At 39.3% G+C, this 21,451-nt stretch overlaps 1 pseudogene; it reads left to right on the top strand.

Annotated features, from left to right (window-relative positions):
- Window positions 1-16,496: 16,496 nt before the first annotated feature.
- LOC109454089 (proteasome subunit beta type-2) lies at window positions 16,497-17,102 on the top strand (annotated as a pseudogene).
- Window positions 17,103-21,451: the final 4,349 nt, after the last annotated feature.

Below are 21,451 nucleotides of genomic sequence, written 5' to 3'. Positions count from 1 at the left end.
ATACAATGTGGGAATTCAGTAGGAGAGGGGGAAGCAGAGTAAGGAATAAGGACTCCAGCGTGGGGACCAAGCAGGATTCACAGTGGAAATTCCACATCAGCCATACTTCCACGGACCAGCAGTGCCTTCCTGAGCACAAAAGCAAGAAAGGACACTGAAAATATAAGGAATAACATGTGTAAAGGGCTGAGGCAAGGAGAGCACGGTGTGCCTAGAGGACAGCAAGAATCTCAATGTGAGCAGAGCATTGGGATTATATGATCGGCAGAGCAGAAGTAGGGGAAGGTAGAGGAGGTGGAGAAGTGGGAGGATGGCAAGAAATAAAGCCATCTGATGAAGGCTGATATGGCATGCTAAGGAGTTTGGCCTCTATCCTGAAGACAGTTGGAGGCAGACTTCCAATTCTGCTTTTGGCCATGAAGCAATTGTACTGTAAATTGATAAAGCAGCATTTGTATTTACTTGTCTACAAGCCAGACATAGCAAATGCACACATCCCCATGGAAACGTTCCTCGCCAGGATCATCAGTAATCAGGGCAGAAGAGGGACAGGGGGATTACACATACCAAAAGCAAGTCAACCATGGCGCCCAACCCAGCCCATCACCTTACATCACCACATGGCTGAACTTACGGAGGAGTTGGGGAGGAGAAAAACGTTCTTAAGTGAAACAAAGGGACAAATCCCCCAAATAGTTCTCTCTCTCCTCTCCCTTCCACACACACCAGTTCTGGATCATTTTACACAGCATTCCCTGCTCCTTTCAACACCTCGTCGTCCTGGTTGTCTTCCTACCTCTCAGATGCTCCTTCTCAGTCTCCATTGCTGGTTTCTCTTAACGTTGGAGCCCCTCATTTGAATCTGGACTTCTTCCCCATCTTCACTCTTCCCCTAGGGCTTTCATACAAACGTATTACTTTAAATACCATTTATGTGCTGACAATTTCCAAATTTATATCTCCAGCTCAGACCTCTCCCTTGGACTCCAGACTCCATATCCAATTGCCTGTTCAATATTTCTACTTGAGATGTCAAGCATCTCCAACTTAAGATGGATAAAACTAAACTTTTGGCCTTCCAAGCCAAACCTGTTCAGTAAACATAAATCACAGGAATCCTTTTAAAACATAAATCATCACCTAACTCCTCTGCTCGAAACTGCCTAATGGCTTCTCATTTCATTCACGAAAGAAGTGTAAGATTTATACACTGAAAACTGCAAAACATTGTTGAAAGCACTTAAAGAAAATCTAAACAAATTAGATTTTGTTTAAGAAAGACATCTCATATTCATGGATTTAGAAGGCTTGGTATTGTTAACATTGCAATATTCCCCACATTGATCTACAGATTCAATACAATCCCTATCAAAATCCCAGCTGCAGTTTTTGCAGAAATTGACAAGTTGATTCTAAAACTTCTGTGGAAATGCAAGAGACCCAGAAAAACTAAATCATCGTGAAAAAGAACGAAGTTGGAAAATTTCTTGATTTTAAAACTTAATACAAAGCTACAGTAGTCAAGACAGTGTGGTACTGACATAAAACTAAACAGATATGTAGATCAAATGGAATAGAATTGAGAGTCCAGAAAGAAACCTTTGCATTTATGTTCAACTAATTTTCAACAAGGATGCCAATACAATTCAACGGGGAAAGAGTAATCATTTTAACAAATGGTGCTGGAAAAACAGGATATCCATGCAAAAAAAAAAAAAAAGAGGTTGTACCCTACCCCTCATGACATATGTAAAAATTAATGCAAAATATATATGTAATTTTTTTAAAACACACATGGACTGAGAAGCATAATGGACAAGACTGGAGATAAATATGTGAGTTGGAAATTTAAGCCAATTTATGCTTCCAGAACACAGTAAGAAAAGACAAGGAGAGAATGTATAAAACAAACTTCAAAAAATATGTCAACTAGATTCAGAAGTTTAGAACTCATTTAATAGGATTTGTGTAAATAATAGCAGAGAAAATAAAGAAGACATAACCAATGAAATAAAAGAAAACTTCCCAGAACTAAAGAAAGATATAAGTGTTCCAATTCAAAGGGTCTGAATATGTACATATGAATTTTCAGTATTCCAAGGAAAAGAAAAAATCCTAAAAGCTTCCAATTTGGGTAATGGGAGGGTAAAGGGAGGGAACTAACAGATACATTATAAAGGACTGAGATTTAGATTGGCATCAGAATTGTCATCAGTTTTGGATGCTACAGACAAGGGAGCAATATATTCCAAGTTCCAAGGGGAAAATATTGTGAGTTTAACCAAACAGGCGTTACAAACTTAGTATACCACAACCTTCTCAAGAGCATAAAACAGAGTAAGACAATACAGTTAGGATCCATTTAAAAATTAAGGGACACTATTTCCATTTATTTAACATGTATGTATTGAGCTCCTACTATATGCCAGGTAACGTTGTAGTTACCAGTAGATATGGTACAGATAGAATACAGTCCATTCTCATTATTCATGGATTCTGTATTTAAAATTTGCCTCCTCACTACAATTTATTTGTAACCCCCAAATCCTTAGTCACGGGGCTTCCATGGTCATCTGCAGGCATGCGCAGACTGGAAAAATCTGAGTCACACTATGTGCACATTCCCCCTGAGGTCAAACAAAAAGACACGCGGCCTTCTTCTTTCAGCTTTCATGCTGTAAACATGTGTCAGCTTCATGATCTATCTAGTACCACATTTTTCTCATTTGTGTGCCCTTTTTCTTGGGAAGAGGGTGATGTTGCTGTTTAATATGATCCCCAAACAGTGCTGTAGTGCTGTCTAGTGTCCCAAGCACAAGAAGTCCGTGGTGTGTCTTCCGGAGAAAACACATGTGTTAGATAAGTTTCATTCAGGCATGAGTTACAGGGCTGTTGGCCATGAGTTTAATGTTAAGGAATCAATAATATACATTAAATAAGGTGTATTTAAATAGAAACACACATTACAAGCAAGGTTATGTATTGATCAGTTGCTGGAAATGTTGTGATCAGAGTTTCCACAGGACCTTAATCCTGCATTTTCCCTAGGAGCAGAGCTTCAGCATTCATGAGTTCAGTGTTCATGGTGACTTGATAGAAATGACCACCATAAATAATAAGAATCAACTGAAGCGTTTTTGCTCACAAGTAGAGCACAAATTTTTTTCACATACATAATTTTGCATAAATATGAAAATTCAAACCATTTAAAAGCCCGGGGGGGCGGGGGGCCGGGAAATCCAGCTAGGTATATTCTTTAAACTTTACCAGCTGCTTTCTTTCTTCTTTCAATATCAAAAAGGTACTAAATAACAATCTACCAGTTCTGGCTCCCTTAAATTTCTAAAAAGATGGTAAGGAGTATTTATATAATTACATCAGCTATCTTTTCTGAGTATTGAAGCACATTGTGTTTCTTTATTTAAGAACCATTATAAATTATTTTCTTGGATGCTTTTGTGATTTCTGTAGAAGTCTCAGCACATCTTCCACTTTAAAAGAGGAAAATCTGATCTGTTTCTTAATCTTAAGAATAGTCAACCATTTTCATCGTTTTTTTATAAATTAGCCAGTAACAGTGATAATGCACAAACAAATGAAATTCACTAAACACAAAGCAGAGTACAAGGCATGGTAAGCTCAATAAAGAAAAACTGGGAAAAAAATATTAAATGCTTTCAGATTTTATATTCATATTAATTCTTACAAAATATTTAATTAAATTTCTTTTTTACTTCCTTAAGAAACAGAACACATTTTTAAGTAAAAATATCCTAGTATTGCAATTATTCTCCTTTATTTGCATCTTTGGCAAGAATTGCTTTTCTCAACAACTTATCTGTAGTACTAAGACTTATAAAAGAGCTAAATATGGGATTAATGGGAATATTGCTCTAACATATTTTGAAGGCATTTCTTTTCTTACCATCTTTGAACAATAAAGCAACTAAGCTTGCATACCATTTTGCTATTAAGGGAGTCAAAGTTCAAGAATGAGAGAGTGGAAAAGGAATTCTAAAATTTTCAACCGTTTTAAAATATACCTTACAGAAGCCAATTCCTAATTGCTTGTGTCTGTTGTGATAAGCAAGAAGACCATGATTCCAAGTTTGCTAGGGAGAGACTGTCCAGTATATACCAGCATAATTCTTAATAACACTTCTTTTCATCTCCAAAAGCATCCTAGCCGTGAGGGACATGTGGGGCGGGGGTGGGAAGAGGGGGCTGATAGGATTCTGTTTCCTATTTCACTATCCTCCTGTGTGGTTTTCTTTCCCGTGGCCTGCCATTGTTTTTTTTCTGGCCCAAGATAACACACATTTTTTAAAATCCCAATTAAAGTCTGCTTCTTTTTACTGAGGAGTTAAGTGAAAAGACTTTACATTTCATGTAACAGTAGCAGAACCAGTTATTTGTTTAATCTGATATAAAATTATAAAATAATTTTTTTTGTTTTCTGGATCACCTGATTATAAACATTTAATATGTCATAAGAGCCGTTGCAAAATAAAAGTAGAAACAGACTTTTGTATCCTGCCTCATCAACAGCTTAGTAAAAAAAAAATTTGGTCATCTGTGTCAGTATGAGAATTCCAGGCCTTTGGAAAGGAAAGAGAGAAGGAAGGGATGAAGGGAGAGAGAAAGAGAGACAGACAGACAGAGAGAGAGAAAGAGAGAGAGAGAAGGAAGAAGCTTTCTCTGCAGTGTTGTTTTCAATTGATTGATTTGTGCTTTATTTAAAATAGTTGATACATTTTCTTCTGGAAGTGTAGGCAGGATTCCTTTTCCAAGTTAAAAAAATAATGATAATAATCATAGACATTCCATATTGATGGTTAAAGAAAATGCATAATGACCATAAAATTATGAGTTATTGACATTCTTAAATGAGATTACACTATGTTTGTCACAATAGCATCTTAACTGCATGGAAAAATAATAGTGAATATATATGTGAGAATGTATTTCTTTAGTCTACAGCTAATTTTTAGTGTTTGTTTGGATATGCTAATCTCCTGTGATAAATTTGTAGCCTTTCTAAGATTTTGAAACCCAAAACCTGGGAAACCACAATCTGTAAGAAAGAACACAGGAATTGGAACCAAAGAAACTGTGGTTTTATTTTCAACTCCACCTCATTTGTTGAACTTGGCTAAATCACCCAATGATTTTGTGCCTCGGTTTCCTCATGGGTAAAATAGAAGTGCTAATACCTTTCTTACCACATCCAATAGTTACAAGGAACAAACGAAAAAACAGATGTGAAGGCAGGTTGAAGGTTAGAAAGCATTATGTAAGTTATTAAAAATATTTATCAGTAGAAATGGCATTAACTGTTTAATTAATGCCTAATTTTAGCAAATAAAGCAACACTTGCTAGAAATACAGCCAAAGTGGAAATATATGTGATTTTGAGTTTGGCAACAAAATATGTTTTCTTAAGAAATGAGTTCACTGTGATACTGTCTTCAGATAGTAATGACAGGTTCTCATTATTTCAAATGAATGAAATTTAAACTGAAGACATAAGGTTACAAAGCACTTCATAACACTCTCTGATCCTTATTCATTTTCTATCTTGTATTATGGGTAAAAGTGCAAGCCTTATCTCCCATTCAAATCATAAGCTCTTTGAGGACAAAGTTCCCGTTAGTTCCATCTTTGTAACCTTCTCAGGGCCTTTGCACATAGTTGAGGGCATAACAATTATAAGTCACAGGCAACCAATAGAAAGTGAAGCAACTTAGTTTCCAATAGAAAATGGAGCAACATAGTTTCAAATCCAGGTCTAACATAGAAAGTCTTGTCCTTTCCTGATACCGTCCCATTCCCATTACCACAAATTAGTGACTCATTTTGTAAAGCAGTGTTCAGGGTTCTATGGGCAGCAAGTCTACACTTACTTGTAAGATTTAAGTTAATCTATACACTTGGTCTTAGGTTGGAAATAACTTCATCTCCCCAAGTTGCATTTCTGACTCACGTTCTTCCACTCCACCAACACTGCTCTCACCATCTAAAACCTTTGCCTCCTTTGTTCTTCTCCACAAAGAAAAGATAACCAGAACTCTTAAAATCTATAAGCACAAATGAGTCTCCTGGTGGCATCTCCCCACCCCCAGGCAGGAAAGAAGATATTGTACCCCCAGAATGACTCCTATTAGAATTCAGATTGATAATCGATGTTTTGAAATCTTCCAAATATAAGTGTTATCCATCAGCATTCCTGTTGATATTAAACCATTGAAAAGCTTCATTACTTCAAAGCACTTGTTTCCCACCTTACCTCTACATTCCCAGTGCTGATCTCACCATGGCCGGTGCACTCAAGGAACACTGGTATGTAAAGTCATCAGTCGGACCCACCTTGTTGCTTGCTCACCCTGACCTTGCTCTCTATAGCATCCGGAATTCTTAGGGGAAATAGTGAGAAAAGTAGTATCCAGGGAATCTGTTAGTAACTGTGGTCCTACATTTTCCCAAAGCATGTTGCTCAGAAAAATAGTCTCTAGAGATGCTCCACCACAAAGAAGGAGGAGAAGGAGGAAGGAAGGAAGGAAGGAAGGAAGGAAGGAAGGAAGGAAGGAAGGAAGGAAGGAAGGAAGGACAGAGAGAAAGAAAAGATTCTCACGGTCAAAAAAAAAGTAAGAGGACTGCATACCTTACATTTGCCTGCAGATTGACAAGAGATTTTCACAAGCCCTTAGTTCCCTGAGGGCAGGAATGATGCCTCTACTGTGCCCCCAAAGCTAGTACAGTGTCTGGTCCATGGAAGGTGCTTAACAAATATTTGTTGATCAAAAAAGTAAACACGTTTTTAATACTAAGTACCCTGTGAACCACAATTTAAAACACTATTTAAAATTCAGCTTTGCTTCACCCACCCAGAGTTACCCATATGTCTCTGAAAGCAGAATGCTTTTTTTCAAGTAATGGGTTTTGATGGGCACAGTAAATCAAGCAAAAGAAAACCCATTTTGCTCTAAAGGTTAGCAAATACTTTGTTTGAATTTTCTAGAATCTTGACCAGCCCTGGAGGTAATCAAACTTCTTATTCAGTGGTCGAGGTAATTCCCACCAGAGAGAGGTATTCGAGAAGGAAGTAGAGACCTTACAATCTTTTAAATTTTGTTCAGTTTCCTGACATTATGGGAAAATTAACCAGCTTGATTGTAGGATACAGTCTAGCTCTGGGTTCTCTAATGGTCTATTTTTCTCAGGCTGTGTAAATATCAATTTACCATCTTTATCATATTTTTGAGATAAAAATATAACTCTTTATCACAATGTCAACATAATTTCTTAAAGGTTAAGAACCAAAAAAAAAAAAAAAAAAAGATCTTGAACATTACTCAGTGACCTAGTTCTGCAAGCATAGAAAGAACTAAAAATCCCCAAAGAATTTTGAATTCAAAAGTCTAACTTTTATATTTGTAAAAGCTTTTTGAAACCAAATGTTTAAAAAATGAGCTGCATTCTTTTAAAAATGTTGATAATGCTCTTTTGCATAAATTAGGTTTTTCTAAACTTACCCAACGTTTGGTGGGCTTTAGTTCCTCAAAGCAGACCTAAAATAAATACTTTTAGTTTTCAAGTGAATGGATAGGTAATCAAGGCTATTGGTCCTGATTTGTATAAGAATTATATATTTTTTAAATACACACACACAAAAAAAAAATATATTAGTCTAGATTCCAAGAAGTTCATTACCTTTTTGGAGCATTGTAAATATAAAAGTACAAACTCAAATGTTAACTAGACCTGGCTCAGCTGGAGCACATTAGTTAGCAGTCTGAGCCTCAGTTGCCACATTGTAAAATGCGCATAAATACAGAGTTTACTTTATAGGTTACTGTAAAACTAATGGAAAAGTGTCGGGCTTACAAAAATCACTCAATATTAGCTTTTACTTTTATCCCAATCCCCTATTTCATGGAATTTAAAACTGAGATGCAGACAGCATAAAGGATTTGTCCAAAGCAACACAGCTAGTTAGTATCAGATTAAGAGTCATAATTTAAGTCTCACAACACTAGTCCAGTTATTTTTCCATCACATCATAACAACAAAAAACAGGAGCTGGAAAAGTAAGTAGAAAACACATAAAACTTGATGTACAAAGGAACTGTAAATTGATACAACGGTGAGAAACAATTGACTGAGGAGCTGAGAAAACACCTGAGTGAATGAAATGGTCATATGCATAAGGTTAGTCAAGGTGGCCACACAAGAATACTTTTAAATCTTATTATGAGGAAAAGTGGAAAGATGGAGAGGAAAAGGCAGCTGATGAGAAAGAGATGGTTGCAGACATTTGAAGGTTCTAAACAAATTACCTAGCAAGACTAGCCAACAAATTTTCCTGTCCATACGCTGAGATTGAGGCAACCCGAAACAACGATAATCAACATTGAATGAAGACTCTGTGTTAGGCACTATTCGTATCTCTACCCTACATATCTTTTTTAAGTCTTCACAGGAACTCAATAAAGTAAGTACCATTATAATCTCTCCAAGTGAGAAAACGGAGGCTCAGAATTGTTGAATATCTTGCCCAGCATCAAACACCTAATAAGCGAGTCAGCCACGAGTCAAACCAAGTGGTCTAACATTAGATCCAGAACTAATTATTATGCTAGAATGGAAGGGAGGAAGAGGGGAAGAACAAGAGAAACAATAACTTCTGAACGTTTGTCTTTTTTGTAGGTTTAAAATCAAAATGTTATATTAACAATAAGAATGTATTTTGCATACACGTAAACATACATACGTCCATGTAAATCATTACGTACGTGATTTTTATCGATTTTCTGGTATATTTTATGGAAACTGTTGAAAATAGTGTACAAGTTTGTTTAAATCAAAACAACCAAATTATGAGAAGAGAGGTTTCCATGTTTTACAAAAGTTGGATAAACTTTCTGGTACTAAGAATCATTCAAGTCCAACGATTCCATACATAATCAGTCTATTTTTAAAACTCAGTCATACCTGACTGCATTTGTAAGTGGCAAAGATTCAATAGCATGAAACTATAAAATTGTGCAAGGTGCAAACAAATCAACAGAAAAGGGAATGAGAAATTGGTGTGTTATATCGAGAGGCTTAACAGGACTGACAAACTCAGCTTTGTGGTGTCTATTCAAATACAGGGCTCACCTTGCCATGCTTGTTAACTACAGTGAGCGGTTAAGCATATGACCTCTGGGATCCTACAAACCTGTTTCTACCTCAGATCTGCAACTTGTTGGCCGTGGGAACACAAGCATATGACTTCATTTCACTAAGTTTCAGTTTCCTTATATACGTAGGGCAGATAATATTATCTATTTCTCATAGAATAGTATACTTAATAGTGCTTATCACAGGGCCTGCTATATAATAGGCATTCAGATGAATGTTAAGCACCATGTAGGTTATATTTTGCTTTGATAGTTAAAAATTTTAAATGTTATCAGTGACAAGTTGAATGAATTATACTTCATCTCATTCTCTTTGAACACGTATTTCTCATTCCCTTTGAACACTTCACAACCCATTTGACCCTTCAACTTCTCCTTGAACTTCTTTTCTCCTTCCCAAATCTCTAATGTTTGAACTGTAGTGTCCTTCCACCCCCCTCTGTGATTGCTCATATTCATTTCTTTCTTCTATTTCCTCACTGTGGGATACCCAAAGATTAGCCCTTGGCATTCTTTTCTCTCTTCCTACTCTCTCTCCCTAGCAAACTCACCCACTGTCATAACTGCCTTAATCACATCTAGGTGGATAACAACCAAATCTACCTTCACCACTGACTCCTTGCATGCACTCCTTGCACGTATCAGCTGACTCTGGACATTTCTATGTGACTGTTATGCTATTTACTTTCACTCGTCATGACTAAAATGCCAGTCACTGTCAACCCCACTGTGGCCTCTGTATATCATCATCCGTCTTTCCAAACAAGAGGAACAAACTCTCAACTTAAGTAAAAAATGAATTGATTGGAAGTCTATGTGGACTAGCTCACAGGATGGAGGGGAGGGCCAGAGACCCAGCCTCAGAAAATAGGCAGAAACCAAAGGGAGCCAAGACACAGCCACATCCCACCACAGACCCAGGCAGCTGGGGATGCCGTCCCTGGGTCATCATCACCAAATACTCTCATGCTGTTGGACTCACAACTCTGTCACAGAAAAGGAACCTATGACCATACACTACCTGCCTCCATCACTCCTGCAAGAACCAAAGATGCAGACGGGAGCATCCGATGTGCCCAGCTTAGGTGGCACACCTTCGCTTTAGCTACTGTATGTAGAAGCTGAGAGAGAGATTGTCTCCTCCCATGCACACACTGCTAGCTCCCTTCTTATTTTGGGACTCTTCCAAAATGTGAAGAGTATTTGGGAGCTAGGTAGCCAAAAACAACATATGTTTCCACACTTCCCTATAAAACCAGCATCCCTGCTTGACCACATTGCTTTTTTCATCACCCTCAAATCACTATGTGTATCCCTGCCCCATCATCAATTCATTTTGGGGTACTATAAAACTTTCCTCATAGTATCCCCTTCACCTTACTCCAATATCTGATCACCCCATATGGCACTTTTGAAATAATTTTCTCAATGGATCCCTCTCTCTAGGTTCTTCCCTTACACATTTGTTGTGCACACTTGCTCTTTTAGTGACAGTGCCCCAATTTTCTTTTAGATGATTACCTCTCCTTTGTTGCATCTGGGACTGCTAATCAAGATGACCTGACCTCCAACTCCCAATAGCATATCCATGACCATTACATGCTTTTTCCTAGAATACAAATATTGACCAGATGTAACACAAAGACTGAACAGGTTAACTTTTTTCCAAAAGTTAATATATCAGTTTTCTATTGCTGCATAACACATTACCACAGCCTAAAATAGCAGCCTAAAATAACATCCATTCATTAGCTCATAGTCCTGTAGGTCAGATGTCCAACCATCATGTAACTGAGTTCTTTGCTCAGGATCACACAGAGCTAAAATCAAGGTGTTGGCTGAGCAGCCTTTCTTTCAGAAGGCTCTCGGGAAAAATCAACTTCCAAACTCCTTCAGATTGCTGGCCGAATTTAGTTCCTTGTGGTTATAGAACTGAGGTCCACATTGACTGTCAGCTAGTGGAGGCAGGGGCTTCTCTTACCTCCCAGGTGCTGCCCATATCTTCAAAGTCCGCAAAAGAGACTCTCCCTCAGGTAGACTCTCTCCCACACTTCAAATCTCCTTCCAGAAAGAGCTTATCCCTTTTAAGCATATTCCTCTGATTAAGTCAGGCCCACCTGGATCATCTCCCTATTTTAAGGTCAACTGATTTGGGGCCTTAATTACATCTGCAACATCCCTTCACAGCAGAACCTCGATTAGTGCTTGACTGAATAACGGGGAGAATGTGCGTCCCCACCAGGAGCCAGAAATCTTCGGAGTCATCTTAGAATTCCACTTACTACTGTAATTAATTATCAAGCTTCATTTATTTAATAATTCCTTCCATTGCTACTTATTTTTTTGCGTCACCTTACTCACTTTGTCTATTTTTGTATACAGATCAAGATCTTATTTCTACGCTATTTATACTTTCAGCTGATAATCAGCTGATCGATTCTTGGTAGCATTTCCATGCAGTAATTTTTAATTATAATATTTATAATGTATTTTAATATCTTACGAGGTCTGTCACTTAAGTTCACGAACTCATCCTAAGAAAAGTGCTACATACCTGTCGTGAGGGGCGGCCTGCGGTGTCTCTGCTCCCACTCCCCACATAAGAACGCAGGACATGATGAGGCCAAAAAGGAACACCCACGGAGCCATAGGTAGGGGAGTCATACCATTATAGTCTTGCTGGCAGCTGGGTTGGAGACACAGGAAGCAGGAGCCACACTGTCTGCAACCTGCTGTCCACTTCTCTGCAATCTGCAACCCGCACTCCGCCGTGCTAACAGCAATCCACACTTGCCAGACACCATCTTCTTGCTAGCCCCCATTTGCTGCTAGCGTAGCCTCTGCAGTTATATTAGTGGCCAATGGCTCACTGGTTACAGCTAACGGCCAACTAGCCACAGCTGATGGCCATGCAATCACAGTTGATGGCCATTTACTACCTGAGCCAGCACCTTTCTATGTGAGGCCAAGAGGCTGGAAACTGTACTACTGGCTCTGTCCCCACACTCCATCCCTTCATGGTCTCGCCTCACAATCTACGCGACAAGCGTCTTCCGAAAGGTGCCCTGTGCGAGGAGCCTGGAGATGAATGCAATATCCTGGACACAGCCAGGTTCTCTGGGCACAGCCAGGGTTTCTCGGGGCACTGCCACTCACTCTGGGCACAGCCAGGCTTCCTGGACTCAGCCAGGGCTCTCAGGGCACTGCCACTCTCTCTGGGCCTCTCAGGGTACTGTGCTGGAACAACAGCGACTCACAGTCAAGGTGCTTACATATTCTCGATGGCAGCTGGTCAAGACACAAAAGCAAACATCCGCCAGTTCCACTACATGGTGGTATGTTCCCAAACAGTCAACCGGTCCATTAAATTAGGGATGGAAGGCAATTCGTCATAGTCCATAGTCATTCGCCAGGGCTGTCCTGGGGGTGAGGGACGACCTTGACCTCACCTGCATCTCCCATGGAGGACTCAGCAAGTGTTTCCTCCTGAGACTATAAGTCCTGCATCCGGGCTGCCTCAGCAAGCACTTCCCAGCCCACAGGGCCGCAACGACCTTTGCTTTCTCCAGCCTATGCTGGTTGGGGAACCGTCCACATCTTCCCACCCCTCCACGGGGTTCCAGCTCTCTGGCAGCTGCTCCTCCTGGTCTTCCTGAGACTGAGTGTTCATATGCACAAACTGCTCCACCGCCCTTCGGGGAACTTTGGCCGGCACTGTATCCTGCTCGCTGCGCCATTTGTTGTGCAGGGTGTCATGCGGGGTCTCTGCTCCTGCTCCCTGCACAAGAACACAGGTGTCCTGCATGGCAGCCTGCAGGGTCTCTACTCCCGCTCCCCACATAAGAACGCAGGATGTGGCTAGGCCCAAAAGGAACATCCACGGAGCCATAGGTAGGGAAGTCATACCACTGTGGTCTCACTGGAGCTAGGTTGGAGACACAGGAAGCAGGAGCCACACTGTCTGCAACCTGCTGTCCACTTCTCTGCAATCTGCAACCTGCACTCTGCCATGCTAACTGCAATCTGCGCTTGCCAGCCACCATCTTCTTGCTAGCCCCCATTTGCTGCTAGCGTAGCCTCGGCAGTTATATTAGTGGCCAATGGCTCACTGGTTACAGCTGACGGCCAACTAGCCACAGCTGATGGCCATGCAATCACAGTTGATGGCCATTTACTACCTGAGCCAGCACCTTTCTATGTGAGGCCAAGAGGCTGGAAACTGTACTCCTGGCTCTGTCTCCACAATACCTCATGGCTGAGTATCACTACAGTGACCTTCGAAGTACTCCCCTTGGGAAGCTATGCACCGACAGAAGTCCACCTTTCAAAGCAATTTTGGAACTCTTTTTCTGGAACGGCCATCAGAGCTGTCATCGTATTACCCAAAATATCTTCCTTTCAATATTTCCTTAATCTTTGGGTAAAGAAAGAAGTCACTGGGGCCAGATCAGGTGAGGAGGGAGGGTGTTACAATACAGATATTCATTTACTGGCTAAAAACTCACTCACAGACAGTGCCGGGTGAGCTGGTGCATTGTCATGATGCAAGAGCCATAAGTTGTTGGCGAAAAGTTCAGGTTGTTTTCGTCTAACTTTTTCAGGTTATAGAAAGGCATCCTTTTTCAGGCATCCTTTTCAGCACTTCCAAATAGTAAACTTGATAGTTTGTTTGTCCAGTTGGTACAAATTCATAATGAATAATCCCTCTGATATAAAAAAAGGTTGGCAACATCGTTGCAACAAGTTCGCAAACTTAATTGTCAGGCCTGGTATGTGGCAAGTTTCTCTCCATCACTTGTTCTTTTCCAGATTTTTTATTGTTCTGATGTTTAATGTTCCCCCATAATTAAAAAAAGTAAAGTAAAATAGTAATTCTTTCTGAATTTTTATTGTAATTATCTATTTCACAGATTCTAGAAATTAAACTATACAAAACTGGAAGTTTGATTGGAACTGAATTGGGGAACAATTGATATTTGTATTAATCTGAACTCTTTTCATTGCTGATGAAAGAAATACAACACAACTAACTGTTAATATTGGTAAATCATATTAAACAGGGTCTGACAAATAGTCAAAATATCTGTTTAATACACAAGTAAATTAATATTTTAGTCTCAGCTTAAATATTTTCTCATCAGAGGATCTTCTAGGCATTCCAAACTAAAGTAGTCCTCTCATCACTTTATGTTCTATCATATCTTTTACTATTCATTATAGCCCTTATCTCTATCTAGTATTTCCTTGTTTATTTATTTGCTTATAATCTGTCACCACCCATTAGAATGAATGTAAGGTCTATGAGCATAAGGAGATTTGTCCTGTATATGTCAGATATTCAATAAATGTTACAAAATATTGAGAGAAAAAAAGACATGAGTATTCATGGGAGGGAAATTGAAGAAATCACAGAATGATTAATAATAATAATAATAATAATAAAAGAAAGAGTAAAGTAGCTCTGGAGAGCTCCAAACTGGAACCAGGGACCTGATGCCTCCAGAACACTGCTGACCTTAAGTCTCATCACTGCTTGTCTCTCTGGGCTTCATTCTCTGCTACCACAGATGGATTTTCCCCAAATGGTAGGACATATGGCTGCCAGAAGTCCCAGACTTACTTATTCTTGAAGCTCTAAGACCTAAGTGCCAATGGACTATCTCTCTTGGCTTTAATTTTAAAAAATTCCAAGATGGTTTCTGAAAGCCCCAGTTTGTTTTGAGCACTCAACTTTTGAAACAGCCACTCTAAGAAGGGAAATGAAGTACTATATTTGGCCCATCTTGGTTATGTACTCACTTGTGCATGCCTCCCAAATGCGTATGTGCGGCAGTTATCCCATCCATGAACATGGTACACCTCTCTGGTTATCTGTCTCCTTTTTATTATCTCTCAACAAAGTTTTGTAGTTTTCCAGATATTACACTCTCTTGTTAACATTACTGTTATGTCCATTTCTTATTGTTATTATGAATTGCATTTCTCCTCCTCCTCTAAGTAATTATTGCTGGTAAAATGGAAAACACATTGATCAATTTGGAAATCTTATTGGTTACCTTTCTGAACTCTCTTATTCGGAAGGCCATAATAAAAATTCTCCTGTTTTCAATGTTACAGAATAATGAATCTGCATCTACTGCTATGATTTTGTAAGACTTCATCCTCATATACTTAATTTATCCTACCCTCTCATGGTCAGCTATGAATTGTTTGCACATTAACTCTCTGTCAAAATTCCACAAAGTATAAAGATGAGGTGATTATTAAGAAATTACACTGGCTTCCTAAAGCAGATACTCAGGAACTTATCATTTTAAATGAGTGACCATTTCTCCTGAGGTTGTCACCTTGAAAGGCAACTCTGATGCCAAACCACACTCAATTAGACCAGGGTTAACCCTAAGACAAGGTGGACTACTGAGCTCTCTATACTGGGAATTTGTAATTGAGAACCTGAGATACGGAGCACACATCAGTTACCTGGGTGGGCAGAGCTTGTATTCTAAGAACTGGGACTCCATTTTTTGATCAGCTATCTTCTTGTCTCTTCTCTATTACCATGTACACAGAAAAGCTGGAAAACTAAAAAGGGATGGAAAATGAGAAATAATAATGCAGATATACAAACTGTAATTGACTTTGTGGCTCCAGGGGGAGAAGAGAGAGATGTGTATTTTGATCACATTTCAAATCCTGCTTTTAGATTTACAAAACATAGTTCTACTTTTTGTATTTGAATTTCCCCAAGTCATCCTTGTTTACTTCAAATAAATCACCCCTTATGTTAAGCTATTTTGCGTGGGTTTCTGTTACTTGCAAATAAAGAAGCTCTGACTAAGAAAAAACTAAACCCCATTCTAATTATCCCTCATTGTGCAAGACATTTTTGAAATAATTACTCCAGAATTACTTTCCAAGCTTTGGTCATGATCTTCCATTTGATGACATATCTTAATCCTTAAAAAAAAAAAAAAAATTTAACAGCCAAAACTCTTTCAAAGATGTATAACTTTTAAAAGGGGGGATTTGAAGAATACTCACTGAATGAATACTCACTAAATGTAAAATAATTGGCTTCATTGTCTTATAGAAACAACTTGTTTCTTGAACATATTTTCCTGGAGTTAATACATGGTTGAGGTTAAGATAGGTTCAGGAATTAGATTTCCTTGGTTCTAATTCTGACTGTCACTTATCAACTGAGTAACTGTGAGCAAGTTATAGTGTTGTTGTGAGATGTACAAACTGGTGAGGCCAAGAAGCTGGCGAGTCCCGTGCCCTGTCAACCCAACCGCCTGCTGGCTTCCGGTTATCATGGTGTCCCTCATCAGCATCCAGGACCCTAACTATGTGCTTGTCACCTCCGACCAGGTGGCTGCTGGCAATATCGTCCAAATGAAGGATACTCATGACAAGATGTTTAAGATGAGTGAAGAAAATCTTGCTCCTATGTGTTGGAAAGGCTGGAGACACTGTATAGTTTACAGAATATATTCAGAAAAATGCGCAACTTTATAAGATGCGGAATGGTTATGAACTGTCTCCCACAGTAGCAGCTAATTTCACGCGCAGAACCCTGGCCGACTATCTTCGAAGTCAGACCCCATATCAGGTCCACCTCCTCCAGACTGGCTACGATGAGCATGAGGGTCCGGCTCCCTACTACATGGACTGCCTGGCAGACTCGGCCAAGGCTCCTTTTGCAGCCCACAGCTGTGGTGCCTTCCTGACCCTCAGAATTCTGGACCAATACTACCCACCAACTATTCCACGTGAGAGGGCAGTGGAGCTTCTTATCAAATGTCAGAGGAACTCCAGAAATGCTTCATCCCAATTCTGCCAACATTCAGTGTTTCAATCATTGACAAAAATGGCAATCGTGACTTGCACAACATTTTTTTCTCTAAACAGGGCTCCTAATGTCGTGCTCTCGCTCCCACCTCCCAGGGAACTTTTTTTGGAAGGACTCCTTTATTTTTTTCGTACTCTTTTGACGCGCACTCTTCATAGATCGTTAATTCAGAATAAAGCTGAATATGGATATGAGAGAGAGAGAGGAAAGGAAAGGAAAGGAAAGGAAAGGAGAGGAGAGGAGAGGAGAGGAGAGGAGAGGAGAGGAGAGGAGAGGAAAGGAAAGGAAAGGAAAGGAAAGGAAAGGAAAGGAAAGGAAAGGAAAGGAAAGGAAAGGAAAGGAAAGGAAAGGAAAACGAAGGGAGGGGAGGGGAGGGGAGGGGGAGGGGAGGGGAGGGGAGGGGAGGGGAGGGGAGGGGAGGGGAGGGGAGGGAAGGAAAAGGAAAGGAAAGGAAAGGAAAGGAAAGGAAAGGAAAGGAAAGGAAAGGAAAGGAAAGGAAAGGAAAGCAAAGGAGCCAGCCAACCATCAGAAGCTAGTAAGAAGAATTCTTGTGGGGGCAGAGCCCCAGAAAGTAGTTTCCAGGCTCTCGGCCTCACGTGGACAGGTGCTGGCTCAGGTAGTAAATGGCCAACTGTGATTGCATGGCCATCAGCTGTGGCTAGTTGGCCGTCAGCTGTAACCAGTGAGCCATTGGCCACAATATAACTGCTGTGGCTACGCTAGGAGGAGAAGGAGAGGAGAGAAGAAGAATGGGGGCTAGCAAGAAGATGGCGGCTGGGCTGGCAAGCGCGGATGGTGGTTTGCGGACAGTGTGGATCCAGCCTCCAGTGAGAGTATAGTGCCGCCAGAGAGAATACAGTGGTATGACTCCCCTACCTGTGGCTCCGTGGGTGTTCCTTTTTGGCCTCACCATATCCTGCGTTCTTGTATGGGGAGCGGGAGCAGAGACCCTGCAGGCCTCCCCGCACGACAAATGGTGCAGCGAGCAGGGTCTCCGGCACGACATTCTCCTTACAGTTTTCAGAGAAAAAACGTCCCTGCCAATGCTTTTATTTCTGACTTCTGGCCTCCAGGTCTGTGAGATAATGCATTTATGTTGTTTTAAGCTACCCAGCTTATGGTACTTTGTTACGGCAGCCCTAAGAAACCAGTACATATGCCTAATATCTTCTCACTTTGTCAGGTGAGGCTGATAAAACAGAGAAAACAATAAATAAATAAATACCCTGCCTACCACCCACTTAGCAGGCACCTTTGTCCCTGCTTCATCATTTTTCTCCCTAGTTGGATAGAAGTCTATTGCTCCAATGCAGAAGCTGTGGTGAATTTAAGGAGGTCCTCTTTACAAAACCAGTGATAGCTGATTTGGCACCTGAGCTTGCACAAAAAACATACTGTGCTTTTAAGCTTAGAAATCTGACTTTATGCAAAGTTCTATTGGTGCATAATCCATAGAATTACCCTTTAAAAATAAATCCAGAGATTAGATACTAATGGCTATCACAAATGTGCTTTGGCAATCAATGAATAGCAAGGTTATTCCTGAGATTTAAACACTCAAGTATAGAAGCTTCCTAAACCTGGGACATTCCATGACAACAAAAACTTTCTTCACCCATCTGTAGATCTTTCCAAGCCTCTACCATAGGCATTTTGGGAGAAAAATATAACTGGTTGAAATACAAAGATACTGATAGCCAAAGAGACAATAAGCTATATTCAGGTCAAGGTGTATATAGATCTCATTGGTCCTCCAATAATAGTTTCCCATCATCAGAGCAAAGTATTTAAGTAAATGAGGTGGTGAAGCCAAACCATGCTCTTTAGAGTGGATAACTACTACTGCAGTATAACTTGCAATTCGTTAATTTTACAGAGATTATTGAATTACCAAATTCATGATTTTATAGTAAGAGAGCCTCAGAAAGAAATCAATCCAAGGTTATTAAAGCTGCCATTTACTTGGCCTCCTTTCATGAATGAAATCCGTGTTGTTGGCCCAAATGGGCTTTTGTCTTTGTTTTAATTTTTGCCAAAGAGCTTAATCAAATAAGTTATTTTTAACAAAATTTACTAGTTAGTAATAATTGTTTTCAATTTTTTTTAGAAAAGAAAGGTCCTTGTGCAGTGCTTTCTAATTCATTGCAAATCCAAGCTTAAATTGAAACCTATAGATATAGCCCTACAAAGATTGGAAAGTCACCTTTGTGGCTGAATTTTTACATATATCTCAGGCCAATCTTCTTTCTGTTAAAGTCAGAAGGTTGATAAAAGATTTGTCTTTTAGAACCTTGATGATATGATATTTCCATTTAAATTCTAAACAAGTTATACTATGAAATCTTAAATTTTTCAAGCAAATGATGCTGCATGGTAGTATTTTTTAGTAAAGCAAATAATTTTAAATTAATCTTCTATGTAGTTTTAAAATGAAAATTAGACATATTCACTGGAAAAAAATTCAGTTAAGATGAGAATGAATACAGGGCAGATAAGATACATTTTCAGGCATGACTCTGAAACTCAATTTTCTGGGAGAAAAAAAGATAATTTTTTTTTTCTTTTTAATTCCTGATCCTTCCAAGCACTTAAGAAAAAACAAAACAAAACAAAACACAAAACAACAACAAAAAACTAGTTTCTTTTTATTCACTCATTCATTTATTTATTCATTTAAATATTTACTGAGTGCTTGCACTATGTAAGACCCTATTCTATATATATGGGCTTTTTTTCTTGTTGTATATGACATTTAGCAAAAGCCAGATATTTGCCTGGGAAAACAAAAATGTAGTATTCCTCTCTAAAGGAATTAAGCAAATAATCTAGGGGAAACTTTGGCAGTTAGCCATAGCCATTGGTACCTGTGGTGAATTGACGGATGGGCTCCCAATTCTTCCTTACCTCCCCACAACCCTTGCCAAGGTTCATAATCAGAAAAATATACATTCCATCCCATTGACTTTGGACTTGAATGGATGACTTGATTTGACCAATGGAAATGTTCGCCAATATGATATAAGGAGAAGCTTTAAATGTTTTATATTGTCTTGCTTGTCCCGGTGCACTTCCATCATCTTCATAATGAAAGCAAGCCCCAAGTAGCCATGGATCCCAGGATGAGACACGCGGAAAACACATAAACGTGACCTGCAACCTGAACCAAGCCTACCTGAACCCAGAAAACACAAGTCAAGTTGAGAGAGGGAGAGAGAAGGAGGAGGAAGGCAAGGAGAAAGGGAGAGAGGGAGAGGAAAAGCTTAGGAAATAAAAAGTAAGCTACTTGGCTATTAAGTGAACATAGTCATAATATGTAGACAACTTCTATTGGTTATCAATTTTTAGGGCCAAACTATAGATAACACATAAAACATTTAAATATGGTTCCAGATAGATTACCAATGTTATCAAACTTGACGTAAAAATACAGATGATGGAAAGTGAAAAGGAAAGAAAGAGCAAATAGAAAGGTCAAGGTGCTAAAAACTTTCATCTTGAGAAATGGGGAATCCAATATATTGTCTATGGTTGACGGAACACACAATTATAGTATATTTTTTTAAAGTTTAATCACTGGGGCTGGGGCTGTTTAGTTGACTGGGGCTGTCATAACAAACTACAGACAGGGTGGCTTAAACCACAGATGTTTATTTTCTCATATTTCTGGAAGTTAGAAGTCTGAGCTAAAGGTGTCGGCAGAGTTGATTTCATTCTGAAGGCTTTCTCCTTGGCTTGCAGATGTCTACCCTCTTGCTGTGTCCTCACATGGTCTTTTCTCTGTGCACACATTTCTGGTTTCTCTCTGTGTGTTCAAATTTCCTCTTCTTATAAGGACATCAGTCAGATTGGATTAGGGCTTGAACTAACAGCCTCGTTTTACCTTAATCACTTCTTTAAAGGTCCTGTTTCCAAATACAGTCATGTTCTGAGGTAGTGTGTGTTTAGGACTTCAATGTATGAATTTTGGGAGGAAATGTCTCAATCCATAACAATCACAAATGTATTTAAAAACATACGTTAAAATAGTGATATCACTTATATTGAGAGATAGGAGGACGGGGAAGTGGATAGTTTGATAATGTCTAAAACTGAAGTCAGGAAATAGTGATAAACACATGTTATGTAGAGGCATTGAGCTAATTTAGGGCTGCCACATACAGTTGTACAAGTTGTACAGAGTACCATTGAATATGGCAGTCATGACTGAAAGTTAAAAGGAGTTTGCGCTGGGGAACAGGACTGGAATTGAGGAAGGGTGAGGCACACTTGTTTTTTCATTAAAAAAACACTCGGCATTAGTTTATTCTTAAATCATGTGTACATATTACTTTGATTTAAAAAAATTTAATTCAAATTTAATAAAATAAATACATATTTCATTTCTCCTTTGCTTTCTCCCTATCTCCGCCTCATTTCC

The sequence above is a fragment of the Rhinolophus sinicus genome, linkage group LG02 (genome assembly GCF_036562045.2).
Source record: "Rhinolophus sinicus isolate RSC01 linkage group LG02, ASM3656204v1, whole genome shotgun sequence".
NCBI lineage: Eukaryota > Metazoa > Chordata > Mammalia > Chiroptera > Rhinolophidae > Rhinolophus > Rhinolophus sinicus.
The sequence above is the reverse complement of the archived record's forward strand: the minus strand, read 5'-3'. Positions and strand labels throughout refer to the sequence as shown.